At 33.4% G+C, this 18,516-nt stretch overlaps 1 protein-coding gene across 2 annotated transcripts in view; it reads left to right on the top strand.

The window, feature by feature from the left end:
• LOC132698737 (bestrophin-4) overlaps positions 1-18,516 on the top strand; it is a 53,948-nt gene that overhangs the window by 927 nt on the left and 34,505 nt on the right. The window lies entirely within an intron of this gene.

Below are 18,516 nucleotides of genomic sequence, written 5' to 3'. Positions count from 1 at the left end.
TGGTTAATTTTTTGGAGTGAACTCGTAGAAGGATATTCGGGTTATTTTGAATTGGTGTGGGCTCACTGCAAAATATATTTTTTAATAAAAATGTGAATAGTGCATCTGTTTGGAGGTTACCACACAAAATTGGATCAGGTGTATGACACATGCAGAAAATATAATTGGTACAGGTGGAATCAGCGTCGAAAAATAAACGTTTTTATTTGTCGTCTGTTCTCTGTTCTCTGTCGACGCTCCCACATTTAAGCTTTAGAAGTTGGGCGCAATCAAAGAAATTTTTTTGGGTAATTTTTGCTTCTAGAAAAAAAAAATGTTTTTCTTGGAAACTGTTTGGCCTATCGGCAAAATTCTTGAACCAGGATACGCAGGAGATTCGGGACTATAACTTTTCTTTTGAGCGTTTTTTCGACGAAAATCTAAAATACCCTGGAAATTGTTCTTTCCAAAGTAATTATTAGCCCTAAATCAATGTTTAAAAAAACAAGTATTTTTTCGAAAATATCTTGGACCAGGAAACGTAGGAGATCCAGGGCTATGACCAATATCTCAAACATCGTTTGAATTATATACGGCGTGTGTCGTTTATCTCCGAAAAATGAAACGTTTCCTTTTCATACAGAAATATAATTTGTACAGATCATTTTGATTTATTCAGCTCCTTTTAAACTGCTCACGGGACATATGATCGCATACGTCGCTATGAGGTACGATAAATAATAAAAAATAGGTTCTTCTTTTAAAGTCAGTTTATTTGACATACCAGCCGTATAGACAGCTAAAACTTTTTAATTTAACGCACTGATATTAAATATAGTAGGTTTTTTTTTTCAAAGAATCTTCCTACAGGTTACTGTAATACTTTTTACAAAACTTCTGCATTCCTCCTGCGTCGGTTTTTGCTGAGTCGAACTTGCTGACGTTTCGCCAATCATCCTATATTAATTATATATTGGTGACAGGTAGAGACCTGAGTCGCGGTTAAGATTGTTAGGTTGTTTATAGATTTCTATGAACTCTCGGATTTCCCGTTTTCCGTTTCAAGAATAGGAACTTTGGTAAAGAGGGATTCTACGTCGAAACTGACTAGAAGATTCTAGGTTCTGGTTCTAGAAAAATCTCTCAACATTGGAGAGACCGGACGAAAAAGACAAACAAACTCATCAGCGAAATAAATAAGAACTAAAAGTTCAGATTTTCATGAAGTTATATACTTTGACATGACAGTTGATTCGACAACACCGTATCTTTATCAAATGTCACATTTGGTTTCTACCTGTCACTAATATGGGAATCAATCATCCGGGACGGTGTTTTTGCCCCTCAAACAATATACAAACAATATACAGAGGTACAGCTACAGAGTGAAATGCGAACCAGTTCCAGTCAAGCTCTGAAGAAGCCAACAGGATGATTCGCGAAACGTCAGCAAGTTCGACTCAGCAAAAACCGACGCAGGAGGAATCTAGAAGTTTTGTAAATCGAAATATAGTAGGTGCCGTAAATATGCAGCTATGGATTTCAGATTTGGCACAGATGTAGATCTATACCCACATTTAAAGTTTAGAAGTTAGACGCAATCAAAAGTCGCGAGTGCTTCTAGAAAAAAATGTTTTTCTTGAAAACTGCTCAGCCGATTGACAAAATTCTCGAACCAGGATACGCAGGAGATTCGGGACTCTAACTCTTATTCTAAGCGTTTTTTCGATTATACACAAGGGCTTTTCAATTATTGACGAAAATCTAAAAGACCCTGAAAATTTTTTATTTCCACAGGAAATTATTAGCCGTAAATCAAAATTCCTAAAAAAATATGGCTAGCTGGTTTACATGGTATTGTAGACCGCATCAATCGGTACAATTTTTGTATTTACTGCTTTCGTCTCTCACATACAAACAAAATATCGTTTACTGATACATTTACTCTTTACTCACGTTTTATTTTATAAGGTAGAATATTAATTTTTTAATTTTCTGATTGTTTTGGCATTGTTTTATTTTTATTTTTTCATGTTTATTCGCCCACTTCAATATTCACATATCATTAAGGAACGCCCCGATCTATTATTACATAGAAAATACGTGAGTCCATCTCTGGGTATGGGCGTACCAGTTTAATTAATAAATGCCAAGCACGACTGATTCTGTCGCTCTTGCGCCCGTGGAATATAATCGTAATCGTTAGTGACGGTTGTCTTGCATTGATCAGATAGACATTTAGGGCGGGACGACATCTATTTAAGTGTAAATGGAAGTTTAAAATTTTTAAGCAAGGCACTTGATAAAACAAAATTCTTAATAAACAAAACACACAACTTTAATTAAATATACTTTTAAAATGATCGTTTCCTGGTATGCCCTGCAAGGAAGTTAATTAGGTGTGTGACTAATAACAATAATGGGCGCAGATAACCTTTATTTCGCTGACAACAAAGCGTAGGTATAGTGTAGTCCGAAATATGCCTGCGACAGCAACGCCCAGATATTTTTAGGTGTTTCACCAGCAGGATCCATTGTTTGCCCGAACGTCTGTCGTTCGTAGTCCGCGTTTACTTCTTTTGTTTTGGACACGCCTCGGATATAAAACGTCACGCTTTCGATTGTTTCCCTCGCACTTTGAGAGTGGAATTTTACGAGCACTTCGTGTACTTTCGGCCCGTAAAAAACATTCACGAAATAAATCCCGTCGCCTCGGAGCGTAATTAAAATGTTGCGACGCGACGACGCTATAAAAACAAATAATTTAGCGTGCAACGGGCTTCGGGATTGGTGCATTAAAATCGGAAAAAGTGACGGTGTCGCGACCTTGGATGGTGAACTCGCGTGGCTGTTGAAGCGGAGGTTGTCATAAAATCACGAGAAGTGAGGTTAGGACGGCTTGCCTAGTAACCAAAGTCAGAACGTGCTACGAAATTACATAAACTTTAGACTGTGAGTTGATCGATCCAGTCGATCCGCGGAGACTTGGTGAACATCTCTAGATATGAGTTTCTTTTTTACAAGTATTCATTTCCGTCTGAAATATGCTGTGATATATATCAAGACCATAGATGTCGTCTGGTTTTCGTCCCTGCTCGACCTAGGGCACCAAAAGCACAATTACGGCAACACCACGATTGGCGTCTGCATTCCGTGGCAATAGAAACCGACGGACATGAGATTATGTGGCGTCACTTTCACCCAGATCTTAATGGATTCCGAATCCGAAAATTCGCTTTTACGTCGTTAATATGTATGGATGGCGCGGAGAAATAAAAGAAAAAAGTTTGTTTCAATCAGTTCTAATTTGACTTAGTGAATACGGCGAGCATGGCGAGTAATCAAAAAATGTTACCTCTAGATGATAAAGTTTCTTCAATTCGGGAGATGGAATGGGGAGAAAACAAAAGTCATGTGGGACGTCGATACGGACTTACACCGTCGACTGTATCCACGATTGGGAAGTGCAAAGAAAAAATCATTCAGGCTGACGCGACCGACAGTTCTAGTAAAAAACTAAGAAAGCCAAAATTTGAAGATTTGGGCAATGTTGCAGTGGTTCCAACAGCAACGTCTTGTTCTCTGGATCTATCGTAAAACTAAAAACAGAAAAGTATAAATTATCTACAGATAAGTGGTGAAGTCCAGGTGAAACTTGGAAATTCAACGCTCCTATCGTCATGCAGTACTTATTACCGAGACAGAATGCGAACAGGACTTGGAAGATGTTCAGCCACTAAGCGAGTGGATAAAGCAGTTTCAAACAACAATTACGCTTGCAAGTGAGGAGTTGCAAGATTTTATGGGGATAGATCAGGATTTGCTTAAAACAGCAGACTTGGCAGAGGAAGCCATATTACAACAACCAAGACAGGGTGAGGAAGAGCGCCAAGAGGAAGAAAAAGATGAAGAAGTTGATATGGGACCGCCACCAACCATTCAACAAGCCCTATATTCAGTTAAGCTGCTAGAGAAATTTTTTATGTATCACGGGGAAGAAATGGTTAAAATACAAACGAAAGTACGCATACTAAAAAAATTCAAAAGAAAATGACCGATTATTTGAAACATTAAATGTAGTTCTTAAATATTTATATAAAATGTTCCTAAGTAGAAGTTAAAATACTTATATAAAATAATTAAATATTACAGAAAACATATGCATATTGTTATTTTTCAAGTGTCTATAACTCTGTATAACGAACACTCTTTATAAAGAAAAAAAAAGCAATTTCGCTACATACAGTTTCGGTTGAATATTAATCTTTTTTATAATTTAGCAAATTGAAAAAGAGTTATTATTTTATTTTTACATTTTATTTATTCGATTTTACCGCTTCTAATGTTTTCTTTGAATTTTTTTTTAAGCACGACATGCGAGTGTTGATTTGATTTGGTATATGTCCATTTCATTCATATATTCACGCTTCTGAAGTCGCCATTTAAAACAAAAATATAAATATAGTTGTATAAAATTTGTAAAATAATATTTACGGATATATCACAATGAAGAACTAAAATTTTACAATATAGCTAAAATTAATGTGAACCCTCGTCAATATTAGAAGTATTAAGAAAAATACATTAAAATTGAAGAAACGATAAGTACGTTTAAACACAAACAATTAACAATAATATATAGCAGGTTGTACATATTTCATAAAAAAGGTAGAATAAATAAAGCGGATGGAGTGATCACCATGAGAAATTCATACTAAGCCATAAAGAAGTTACAAATCACATAATAATGTGATGTTAACTTGGATATTATCGAGTTTAATAATAAAACCGAGGAATGATTCTATTATATATTAGAAAATGTGCGCATATCACATTTGATCATAGTTAAGGCAGGTAAATTATTTGATTCTTGATTTGATTCTGAAACTTCAGGGAATAAATAAGAGCAAATTCTGGAATTGACGTGAAAATTTTGCAAACATCTAATAATAAAGAAGCTTTAGAAATTTTAATAATGACCATTCAAAATATTCATACAAACTATAAAGATTACCTAAGTAATAATTTAAACACAACAACAAAAATACTGTTATTTTTTCACTAACAAAACATTGTTTTGTTTTTGAAAATCTCAAACAGGCAAACTCGTTTTCTCGTACTGCCTAAGAGCACGTCAATAAACACCGGAATTATGGGATAAGTTTCAGTTTAACGAGATTGGTTAATATGTCTCCGTGACAATAAATTGTTCGAAGTTTTACTTTTGAACAAATGACGAAACATGATATCAAGTCGTAAGTTGCTATCTATAAATAAAACAAGGTTTTTGCAGTATTCTGCAGAGTTCAAAACAGCATCGTTTAAAATTATATTTGTTGGGTTTCCTTTTCACTATGAAGAGAACGTGATTCTCTAAGACTCGGGGCTTCTAGATCTCGACGGATTTTATTAACAGCCCCTGTAGCTTCCAGCTAGTGAAGGACAATACGATCTGTTAATAAAATCTTTCTTGTTTCTTTGACATGGTTGGCAATATACTTATTGGATGAAAGTGTGAGACTTCTTTGGGGTTTGAAATTTCAGGTTGGCTTGCTTCCAACACAACAAATGGTGGTTTATAATATGGGTAATATATCTAAGAGACGCAACTGAGCTCGAGTCTCTGATGTTCCTAAACTAGACCACCAGTGAGAACGACACGGACAATGGCTGATAGCAAAACACGAAAAATCTAAGGCTGGTTAAAACCTTCTACCAACAACAGTATTACTCGATGTTCCTTATCTCACTTTTTTGTCTCTTTACTGCAAAGTCGAACAATTGTTATTTATTTAAAACGTACAGACCTCCTCGCAACTTGCTATTTTTGCTCGTGGTAGCCCCGGGGCTATGCAATTACCCGAGCTTATCCTATACAATTAATTCCAACTCATCTGTAATTTCGCGGGTTTTTTTCTGTCCAACAGTGGAGCACGCGAAGGTCGTCGGAGGGCAAACATTTCTCCGCCATTTTGTGCTCATTTTTAACCTCCCCAGTCTCCGATTCGACAGCGTTTATCGTAAAACTCTTCTTCTTTTTCTTTTTCCGAAACAGTTAGGACCAGCCGGCCCAAGTTCGCCACGTTACAACCACCATCTGCGGCGCAGATAAGAGTTTTTCGTGTAAAATATATAAAATATTATTTTTCTAATAGAATTTCAATAATTAGTGGGGGATTTTAAAAAGAGAACTTTCTACAAACGAACGTCCTAGAACAAAATATCAGCAATACCAGTGGCTGGCGTAGTTAATTTCACCTGTACATTTTGATGGACAAAAATTTAATTTCTTTTTTTTTAACTGATGTACGGTTTTCGCTTAAAAAAAACGATGAAAATCAGTGGCGTGCCGCTTATTTTACTTAGGTCGCCTTCGCACTGATTAGTCGAGAACTTTTTTTAAAACAAAGTACCTAGTTTTTAGTTAGCAACTAGTGGCATTCAGAAAAAAAAAGTATTAGAAGAATGTTCTTTTTACTTTTATAGTTTTAATGAAACAACAAGATAAATGGTAAACGATTTTTATTAAAAAAACAACTCTTCTTCTTCTCGTTCCTTCGGAGGTTGAATATTATCATGGCTTTCCTAATTTTGTAAACAGCTGCTCTGAATAGTTGTTTTGATATCATCAAGAGGTTTGATATCATCAAAAGCTTCTTCTTCTCCTCGGCCCTTGATCATTCTTCCACAATGTTCTGTAGCATCGGATATTTAGGTCCTCTGATGAAGGGGCCAAACTATTTTCTGGGTTTTCTGCAACAGTTCCAGATTGGAAACCGTTAAAGTAATATTGAAAAAACGTAGCATCGATGCATTCTTATTCTTTATATATTTATATATATTCATATGACAATTATTTCGACAGCACCGTGTCTTTATCAAATGTAATATTTACAAATTACCTGCTACTATGTATACCGAAAAATGATATTAAAATCTTAATTAACGTTGTGAGAATTAAATAGTGTTGCGTTAGAAGGGATTTTGATACCTTTAATTTTGTTGATTAATTCAAAAGATTTTTTATTGCAAATTTTGGTTTAAAATCTCTTTGGAACCTAAAAATATTTAATAATTTTGTCGAGAGTTTAACTGCTGCAGCTGTTACATAAGACACGACTGGTCTAATAGGCATATCTGGTTTATGCAATTTAATTAAAGAATATAATTTCAGCGGTTCATAATTGTTAAAAAATTCTTGTCTTTGTCACTAAATAGTGTGGAGTTAGTAATTACTTCCGTGACTTGTCTTTGATATAACTCGGTAGGATCGTGTTTGATACATTGGAAAAGTTCTGGTTTAAGAAAATTGTTGGTTTTTGAAATATATTCTGTATAACTGTCTTCCCTTTGTCTGCACCTGTAAATATTATGTTATTTTCAGAAGCTTTGATTTTGATAGTTTTTACTAGTGACATTTGAGAAATTTCGTGGTGTTTGTTATTACCCAAATCACCCTTATACATACAAAATGGCTGCATTTCACTCTTTTTTACGCAGACTTCTTAATAAGCCACTCTCAACAGAAATCAGGTGTCTGCCGTCTACAGGTTGAAATGCGGATCTTGTCCTAAAATTTATATCCGACAAACAGGTAGATCTTTCAAGAAACGCATTAACGGAATAAAGGACGTGCGCAAAGAAAAACACATTTTTGACTACAATTTTGATATTTTACATACAGCCACAAAAAGTAGAAGACTAAATATATTGGAAGCCATGGAGATTAACAAAATGAGACCTTCAAATGTATTGCTTAACGATTAAGCGATTTAAACACCTCTCCATTATTAACCCTAAATTCTCACAACAACTTTAATTAAGGTTTTATTGTCATTTTTCGGTATATAAGTTCTCTATAAGAACAGGTCCTCTCTGATCCCCATACCCTTTCTAAAGCCTAATCCTTAAAAAAAAACCTTCAAAGTGTAACTCATAAGGGCTATTGTTGGATGATCGGAACATTCTGTAGTATTTTGTTTCTTAGGTAAAGTTGTAAATGTAGATGAAAGCAGTCTTTGTCTTCATCTATAATTTTAAGAAGCTCGATCGCTATCTCGTATCTGTTAATATATTGTTAACAACTTTTTTGAACATAGAAACTAGATAAGTTGTTGAAGGATATACGATTTAGCTCTTTTCCCCATATTGCTGCGCAATCTGAAGTATACCTCCAGTGATTATTTCCAAATTTCCATTATTTATAAATTTTTACTAAATTTAGTTCAAATTTTCTCGAAAAAAGACAATAATAAACAAAAACTCGTCCTAAAGATGAATTGTTAATTGTAAATAAACCCTTTAAAGCGATAAGACAAACTGACATACGTCGTTACTGCGCAGTACGTACAGATGTCGCTGGCGTTGGCGTATTGCCGTAAACATGTCACTAGGCCGGAATGGCGAATGTTTAAAGCAAATATTTGCCAGTGCGGTTCAAACACCTCGTCGTGCAAGCAGTTTCCCAGGAATGTCTGTCTCCGTTTATTAATATGCACGGACCTACCTATATCATCTATTACGGAGAAGCGCGCTGTGATCGTCGTACGTCATCGTCGAAGGCCTTCTTTGTTATTAATTTCTTGTTAGTTTCTAATGGCGATTTGTCAATATTATTGTCAATATAAATTGGGGCTGGAGCAATATGAATATAAAAATATATCGTGAGGTGATATTTTTTACAAATCGACCACTTTTGTAAGTGCTAAAAACGCAATAATAAATGAATTAATTAGTTAGTAACGTGTAAAACTGTTTTCGGATAAAAAAGTTCAACTATAACATTTATTGGGGTAAGTCTAACTAGAAATGTAGTAATCATCTGTTAAGTTTTACTAAAAAATAGGTATTAGAATTACAGAAAAAAGAGATCTGTACTATGGTAAGACTGTACTCTAATAAGATTTAATTTAATGTACGGATTGCACAATTGAACAATCGAATCGCGTCCATATTGTTTCTCGAATCTCGGCCGAGATAATATTACAAAATTAATTTTCCGGGATTTTTGACCCTCGCTTTGCACCTATTTCGAACATAAAAGTTCGATTATGAAATTTTAATTAGGCAGACGCGACGGTGACGTGGCGACATAATCGAATAAAAGTCAAAATATTTTCGTCGACAGAAATTAAACAAACGTTAGCGTGCAATTAGTGGCTAATGATCCCGCCCTCCCCCCTTACGGAAATCGAAACAAAAAAAACGAACTGCGAGATATTCGAAGAACGGTAGGCGCTGATTTCGCGAAATCTGACTGCTCTTCCGCAATTAAAGCACGTAGAAAATAACGTCGTGACGACGTCCGCTTAATTCCGCCTAATTGATTTCTAAAACTTTCCGTCAGCAAGGAAATGATCTTCTGCTAACCGCCATTGGATCGACCATGTGACAAAAAATGGTAAAATTGTGTGTGTGTGTGTGTGTGTTAATTTTTCGCAAATCTTATGTTTTCACTTGATAACGGATATAGCTTATATAGGGTCATCAAGGTGGGAAGTTCATTAATAAGGACTGAAATTGGTTTTCCACTTTTCACAATAATGACACAATAAAGAAATCCGATTTAATGTTATATTAATTCTTGTAACATAGCAATTGTTTTTATTATTGTTTTCTAAAGTGTCCAATAATCTGAAGCGATAAGGATTATTACGTTATCCGTTGTAACTCTAGATGACCTATTCCAATAAATCTATGTTGTCATATTAATGACTATCATATAGCTCACCATTGTTATGTTGTCACTCTAACTGTTGACTTCAATGCGATTTGCCTTTTTGCAATGCTTAGGTTGTCATAATAACGGCTAAATAAATAAATCCAATTTTATGTTATGTTAATTCTTGCAACATGGCAATTCTTCTTTTCCAAATGATAATAACAAATTAAATTTTAACTGCTTTTTGTAAAATGTCCAATATTCTGAAGCGATAGGGATTATTACGTTATCCTTTGTAACTCTAGATGACCTATCCCAATAAATCTATGCTCTCATATTAATAACTATCATATAGCTCGCAATTCTTATGTTGTGACACCAACTGTGAATGCAAGAAAATTGGTTATTCCTTTTCCCAACTCTAATGTTAAAAATTAATGTTATTAATTAAATTAATTAATTAAATAACAAAGGACTGCAATGCGATTTAACTTTTTACAATGCTTATGTCGTCATAACAATAAGTATGTTGATTCTTACAACATGGCAATTCTTAATTAACTGCTTTTTCTGAAGTGTCCATTATTCTGAAGCGATAGGGATTATTACGTTATTCGTTGTAAATCTAGATGACCTATTACAATAAATCTATGCTCTCATATTAATGACTATCATATCGCTCACAATTCTTACGTTGTCATTAATTCAAATTTGTAATATAGTTCATATAAATGGTTTCTTTTATCTTTTTTATTCTAAATAGTTCATAATTCAGAATTGTATTTTTTTATCGTTTATAGAAGAAGGTACACAAACTAGCTTGTCGTTTGACATCAGTCAACTCCATCTATCGAACTGTGAATGCAAGAAAATTGGTTATTACTTTTGCCAACTGTAGTTTTATATTAATGTTATTAATACTGCAAGTTTTATATTGTCACGTAAATAATAAAAGACTGCAATTCGATTTAACATTTTACAATGCTTATGTTGTCATAATAACGGCTAAATAAATTCTTTTATTGCAAATGATGTAACAAATTAAATTTTTTACTTCTTTGTCTAAAGTCGTCAACATTCTGAAGCGATATATTTGGATTAGTGATTATTAGCTTCCCTGTTGTAATTCTAGACGACATTTTTCAATAAATCTATGCTGTCATATTAATGAGTATCATAAATTGTTTTTTACTTTTAACGACTCTTGTATCGTATTAATGTTATTAATACTGCAAGCTTTGTATTGTCACATTAATAACAAAGGAGTATAATTCGATTTTAACTTTTCGTAATACTTATGTTGTCACAATAAACGCATGGTGCAAATGATATATAAATTATATATATATATATATATATATATATATATATATATATATATATATATATATATATATATATATATATATATATATATATTCTCACGTATTGATTCACGGATGGAAAAATGTGATGACACTATATTCCGGGATATCATCCGTTCGCTCGTTGAACTCCGACTGGAATCCTGCATCCGACTGGAATCCTGCAAATCTTGCAGTCGGATGCAGGATTCCAGTCGGAGTTCAACGAGCGAACGGATGATATCCCGGAATATAGTGTCATCACATTTTTCCATCCGTGAATCAATACGTGAGAATATCATACACCTTTACGGGAAGGAGATCTTTACGAGTGTTCGAAGTGTTTTCGGAGCGCGAGCATTGAAGATGCCAAGTGAGATTTTGGCGAAACGTCTGCAGGATTCCAGTCGGATGCAAGATTTGCAGGATTCCAGTCGGAGTTCAACGAGCGAACGGATGATATCCCGGAATATAGTGTCATCATATATATATATATATATATATATATATATATATATATATATATATATATATATATATATATATATATATATATATATATATATATATATATATATATATATATATATATATATATATATATATATATATATATATATATATATATGTATATATATATATATTCTCACGTATTGATTCACGGATGGAAAAATGTGATGACACTATATTCCGGGATATCATCCGTTCGCTCGTTGAACTCCGACTGGAATCCTGCAAATCTTGCATCCGACTGGAATCCTGCAGACGTTTCGCCAAAATTTCACTTGGCATCTTCAATGCTCACTGAGTGTTCGAAGTGTTTTCGGAGCGCGAGCATTGAAGATGCCAAGTGAAATTTTGGCGAAACGTCTGCAGGATTCCAGTCGGATGCAAGATTTGCAGGATTCCAGTCGGATGCAGGATTCCAGTCGGAGTTCAACGAACGAACGGATGATATCCCGGAATATAGTGTCATCATATATATATATATATATATATATATATATATATATATATATATATATATATATATATATATATATATATATATATATATATATATATATATATATATATATATATATATATATATATATATATATATATATATATATATATATATATATATATATATATATATATATATATATATATATATATATATATATATATATATATATATATATATATATATATATATATATATATATATATATATATATATATATATATATATATATATATATATATATATATATATGGATGGATGGAAAAATGTGATGACACTATATTCCGGGATATCATCAGTTCTTGACATTATGACATATGCATTAATGATTATTACTTCCTCCGCTATGACTCTAGATGACGTATTCGAATAAATCTATGCTGTCATATTAATGGCTATCGTGTAGTTCGCCATCCTCATGTTGTTCACTTCAACTGCAAGAAGATTGTTTTTTTGCTTTGAACAATCTCAATAATAGGGGACCAAAAATCTATTTTAACTTTTCACAATACTTATGTTGTCATAATAACGATGAAATGAAAGAAATTAGATTTTTTTCTCAATATGGAAATTCTTTAGTTGTCAAGTTAATTCCTCCACCTGGATATACAACTTCCAAAAAATTTATGCTGTCATTATGACTATAACGACTATGACCACTGGTCTACGATAAAAATGGGAAAATAATTTTTGATTTGCCCTTATATTGCGGTAATCACAAGAAATATTTTCACAATTCCTATCTTATTATTATTAATGCCATAACAATGTAATACTGAACGTAATATCCATTTTTATGTTGTCATATTAACGGTGAAAGAATGAAATTCGATTTTAACTTGCAGCAATTACAGTAATTCTTTTGTTGTCACGTTAATGTGCACATTGATACTTTTAAAATAATACATTTTTTCTCTAACTTTCTAATTATTGGCACCGTTTTCTGCCACTTCGTACTTAATACATTTCGCAACTGGTTTACTAGAATGCCGACCATTCCAAATCGACCTGCGCCATGTGCGCAGTATCATAATATTAACTAATTAAAAATAACCCTATTAATATGCGAATAATTGTGTTAAATTGTGTTAAGTGGCGGATTGTATTCGAATCCACACGCAATCGAATTTGCAGCTGACTCCAATTAACGATGTCGTTAATTTAGGTGATTACGTACTAATGCCCGCGTTTACATCCTTTCGGCATTCAGACGGTTGCGGTACGCCGCAAAATGGTAACGTGAACCGTAATGATCCAACAAGTAAAGGAAAAATACTCACGAAAGTACACTTCTATTTAATCATAAGATGTTCATTCAAAATTTTTATTTTAACGCACATAAATTGTCACCCATGTTTATTTCTTTCTGTAAAAGGTTAAAAATCGTAAAAATCCCCGTCTGTCGACCCTTCGACCTATTGTCAGCACCATTAGTTCTCCAACATAGAATAGAATAGAATTATTTACCACATTTGGTTGATAAAATTACGGCAGTCATAAATACAATATGTAGAAAAATGTTTATTTAAACAACAAAACAATGAATAAATTAAATAAAGAGTGTATAAATGATATAAAACAGTGTATATTACATTAAAACAGGACAGTGTATATAACAAAGAACAAGACGTTTATATAAATAAATAAAAGTAACGACAAAATTGTGGAAAGTCAATTTTATATTACTTAGAACTTTCACGTTAGCTGAAAGTATATTGTACAAGTTTTAGTTTAGTGATTTTTTTTCACTTTCAGTATATTTGAATCTTGAAGCACGAAATAGATTGTTATTTCTAGTTAAATAGTCATGGTAAGAGGAGTTCTGACTGAAGCTGTCTATGTTTATGTGTATTTCTAATAATTGATAATAAATATATAGAAAAGGAAGTGGCATAATTTCCAACTTTTTAAAAATTGGTTGACAGTGCTCCAGATAACCTGCACCGGCAATCAAACGAACAACTTTCGTTTGGAGTTTAAATGCCTGGTCTGCTGTGGCAAAATTACGCCGTAAGTTAGATGAGAGGGAAAAAGAGAAAGATGTTTTTTACGCAAGATGTTAATATGAGGGGCCCAATTTGAACTATCGTCAAGCGTTACTCCCAGTAGATTATTAGTAGTTGAGAAAACAAGACGCTGTGTCTTATCTGTGTGTAGTTTAAGGTTATTGTTGGTCTACCAAAGTTAAGCCATCCGCTCAACATTATCAACATTGTGCATAAGTTCATTGGAGTTCAGTGAGGTCATATAGCGTGAGTGCAGCTTGCTCCACCTTTTCCAGTCCCTCCACCCTGTCTTCCACAATCCTGCGAACCCGCCTGCACAGTGGAGCAGCCGGTCTTAAAATCAATTTGGGAATCACGAATGCATTTTGTTTTTTGAAAAAATCGTCATAATTGATTCATTAAACGTGTCTCGAAGACCTTACCAAATATGGGAACTATTTGGAGAGTTTGTGTTCTCCATTCTCTATTCTCTAGCAAAATATCTAGCTTCTGTATTAAAACCCTTTACATCTGAAACTGACAGTTTCACTTCATTGAACAATTAAAAAGCATTATATTAGATGCACAAGATATTCTGGTTAGTTTCGACGTAGAATCCCTCTTTACTAAAGTCCCTATTTGTGAAACTCTTAACATCATTTCGAGAATCTATAGAAATCTACAAGCAACATAACAATATTAAACGCGACTAAGGGCTTTACCTAACCCTCATTTAGCAACGCCCCCTTAAACAATATATAAGCAGGTACAGAGTAAAATCCCAGTCAGTCTTAGTTGAGCTCTGAAGAAGTCAACAGGATAATTGGCGAAACGTTAGCAAGTTCGTCTCAACAAAAACCGACGCAGGAGGAATCCAGAACATTTGTGAATAGTATTACAGTAGCCTGTGGAAGTTTCTTTGAAAAATTAATCTATAAGAACTAGTATATTTTAGGTCTGAGCGATTAGTATTTGTGATTCTGTTAAAATATCCTTCAGGTTATGTAATAAATTCGTGTTTGCTCAAAACCTAGACACCAAATAAGAGAAATGAACTATTAAATTTATGAATGTTCCAAGTTCCCAGTTCTAAGGTTTTTCAACCAGAAGAATCTACGCCTTCCAGGTCCTCTTCTGTCCAAGATCTTTCCTTGTGGTATCAACTGAAGCAGAACATATCTCCTTTGGATTCTCATTATATATCTCAAATATTCTAATTTGCGACTCATAATGATGTTCACTATTTCTGAAGCATTTCTATAACTGTCTTGCTGGAAACATGATCAATCCAGAAATTTCTAAGAATTCGTTAGTCTGTAATTACTAACATTTATTTTACTACCTTTTTTTATGTAATTGAATAATCTCTCCAATTTTTTGGCTTGAATGAAATTTTCCTTCACAGAAGGATGAATAAATGGCGGAACTTTAATTTTTGAGCTTCTTAATAATAAAAAATAATAAAAGTGAGTATAACATTTCGACGTTTTTTAAATTCGCGTTTTTTTGGGAATGTTTCTGATTATTTCCGAAGGAGTTTTCCCGAAGAATCATCGAACATGTCTAGATAGTCTAAGCTACATAAAAATATCTGAGTCTGAAAAAATTTCAGACTTAGGTATTTGTATCACCTACTATTTGTGTGTACTTTTGTTTTTTTTTTGCGGTATCTGTTGAAACGTGCTTCTATTGCGTTCGGATTTCTTCTAATTTTGAGACAAATGTTCCGAAACCTCCGCCTGAAATAGAAAGGAACATAATATTTGCGTTGCTGAACCGAATCCACCTGACGGGTTACTTAGATACGAAGCAGTTTAAAATTAAAATTCGATTGACATCGAAATCGATCTTGTTCACATCCGTGCCCAAATCAGTAGCCTATTAAATTCGACAGCAATGTTAACGGCAAAGAAACAACTCGATCCAGATGAGAAACTATTTAATGTTAGTTTTGGTTGCCTATAAGACGATAGTAACCATAGAATAGAATAGGGTAAACCTTTATTAAAAATGGTTATAATAGAACCAAAAGTATAGAACATTTAAGTATTTTACTGTACCTTAACCGCAGAGCTTCGCAGGACTTTGGTTAAACCTATCCCAACAAATGTTTATTCTGCATTAAGTAGGACTTACCTGAGATGGACCGTAACGAATATTCGTAGAAACTTAGAAACCTAAATGAACCGTTGTAAATTTGATGCTGCACGGTCTTTTCGAATAAATAGAAGCGTTTATTTTAACATGAGATGATACGTATGGTTCTTAAGCGTTTAATCTAGAATGTTCGTATATATTACGGAGGTATTCGAAACCCTGATATTAGATTTGGTCTGAGTTGAAAGCGCATATAAGAAGAAATAACACTGCACCAAAAATTAGTGATAGTACCGTAAACGTAATTCAGCAAGAGGTATCTAAAATGTCGACGATTTTTTTAAATGATTGATACATTATTATTATATTTAATATTTTGTATAGTAATAATCATACGAAGTGGAAATGTAATGAAATATAAAAATTGTTACTTGGCACTAATTTTCAAAATTAAAATATACTTATATCCAGCTTGTTAGTGTATGTAGATAAATTCCTGCAGGTTGTTCTATAAGGGACTGCGGTTTTGGAGTAACAAACAGTAGGCAATGTTAATCACTTGGTGGGTTGTAAAAGCGGTATATTTCTGGTCGAAGTATAATACGTGTCCTTACTTAGGCACACAAATTAATGATTAAAAGGATACTTTGTGATATGTGATCCAGGACCTTGACGGACGTTTAGAGAGGCCAACAATGACTCGTTGATTTGATATTTTCTATATTTTTTTACGGATAAGAAATTTAGATGGAAAATTACACCCCTGTTTAAAAAAACTATTCTACGCTTGCTGGAAGGTAAAAATGGTTGATCAAGATAAACCTTGTTTGTAAATTACGTGAAGAACGTTTAAGACATTGGAATGATATTGAATTTCCTTAAGATCTAGCCAATTTGTTTTTTTTTAACCTGAAATAGATTGAGATACCCTTAGTGAACCTCAGAAATCCACTGCACGCGTGTAGAAGTCTCATCATATATTTGTTTTATGAGATATACGCTATGATATAAGATATAAGTTTTAGCTTTACAATCGACTGTCGCATCTGCATTACGGTTGCTCTGTGGCGCCGGTTAATTTTTCACAACTAATTTACGTACCGCGGGCGCGGCTGAACTTGACGTTCGCTTCGAAGGTCGCACGCAGCCTTAGGAAAAATTCCGGTCGCTGAAACGAAATGGGGCGAAAATAATCGTCCACGTTGCGCTATTCTACTTCTTTCTCTGCAGCGGGGAAGGTTAAATGCGGATAACAGACAGGCGGAGATGTTTCATTCAAACACTGACAACGCCAAAATTTTATAATCTGCTTCCTGTGTGTGTAAGGAAAAAGATATTTTCCGGAGAGGTCAAAAACTAATTATAATAATAATAAATTGCCTTTATATATTGTATATTGTTATATACAAATATACAGTAGAGAAGAGGTGAAGTCTAACAAAAGCTACTCCACTTAACCTCTTAAATGTTTAAATTGAAAACTAAATATGAAGTTATAATTACATTGATAAATTAAATATAGTATAACAGGAATGGACTTAGACTTAGATTCGTAGATTCGTAGATCTTTGTTGTTGAAAATGTCTTATTTGGTTTTGCGACATTTATACAGTCATAGAACTGTCCTTAATTACAGTTCACGGAAACTTTTAGCTCAATCACTTGTCCTTTCGATTATGAACTATGGTTTAGTCGTCTATTACCCATGTCTTGATAGTATTAATAAATTAAAAAAAAATAAGGAAAACAGCTGTTGCAGATTTATTTTAGGCTCATGTAAATTTTATAGGATTTCCCACAAAATCCAGGAAGTTAACTGGCTAAAAATTGACTATATTCGAGAAAAAACTTCGAGGTTGTGGTTGTCCATGCTTGATCTTAATTGTTTAGTCAATTTAACTTTTCCTATTTTAATTAGGTTTAAATAATCTTAGGTTTGTAATTTAATGAACGAGATTTGAAAAAATTATAAATTCCACCTTTTTAAATTCATCGAAGTGCGTCATGTGACACTTCTGGTCGATAGAAAATCTGTTTGGTGTAGTTTAAAAAATACCTTCCAGATACCATTGAAGAAAAGAAATAAACCTAGTGGATTTTCAAACTTTCCGGATAGACAATAATGATCAGGACCTAATACGAAGGAAAATATCAAAGCGAAGTTGTTCTTACCTGGGATAAACTAAAAAAGAAGGTAGAAGATGATGAAACCAATATGAATATAAGCCTTGCCAAGTTGCATAGAGTTGCTGGCAAAATGTGATTTAACTACCCCAAAATACTTTTTCACAATATATTAAAATTTGTACTGCTAATTGCAATTGAAAATTATATTTTTTCAAATATCTCGCGCCCCCTGTATTATAGACGAAACCTTAAACTCTCTCTCGACACAGTTGACGATACTGTTCATATCAAAAGTATTTCATTTATCGCCAATAA

This window comes from Cylas formicarius, unplaced genomic scaffold, assembly GCF_029955315.1.
Source record: "Cylas formicarius isolate icCylForm1 unplaced genomic scaffold, icCylForm1.1 PGA_scaffold_2__14_contigs__length_35257938, whole genome shotgun sequence".
NCBI lineage: Eukaryota > Metazoa > Arthropoda > Insecta > Coleoptera > Brentidae > Cylas > Cylas formicarius.
The sequence above is the reverse complement of the archived record's forward strand: the minus strand, read 5'-3'. Positions and strand labels throughout refer to the sequence as shown.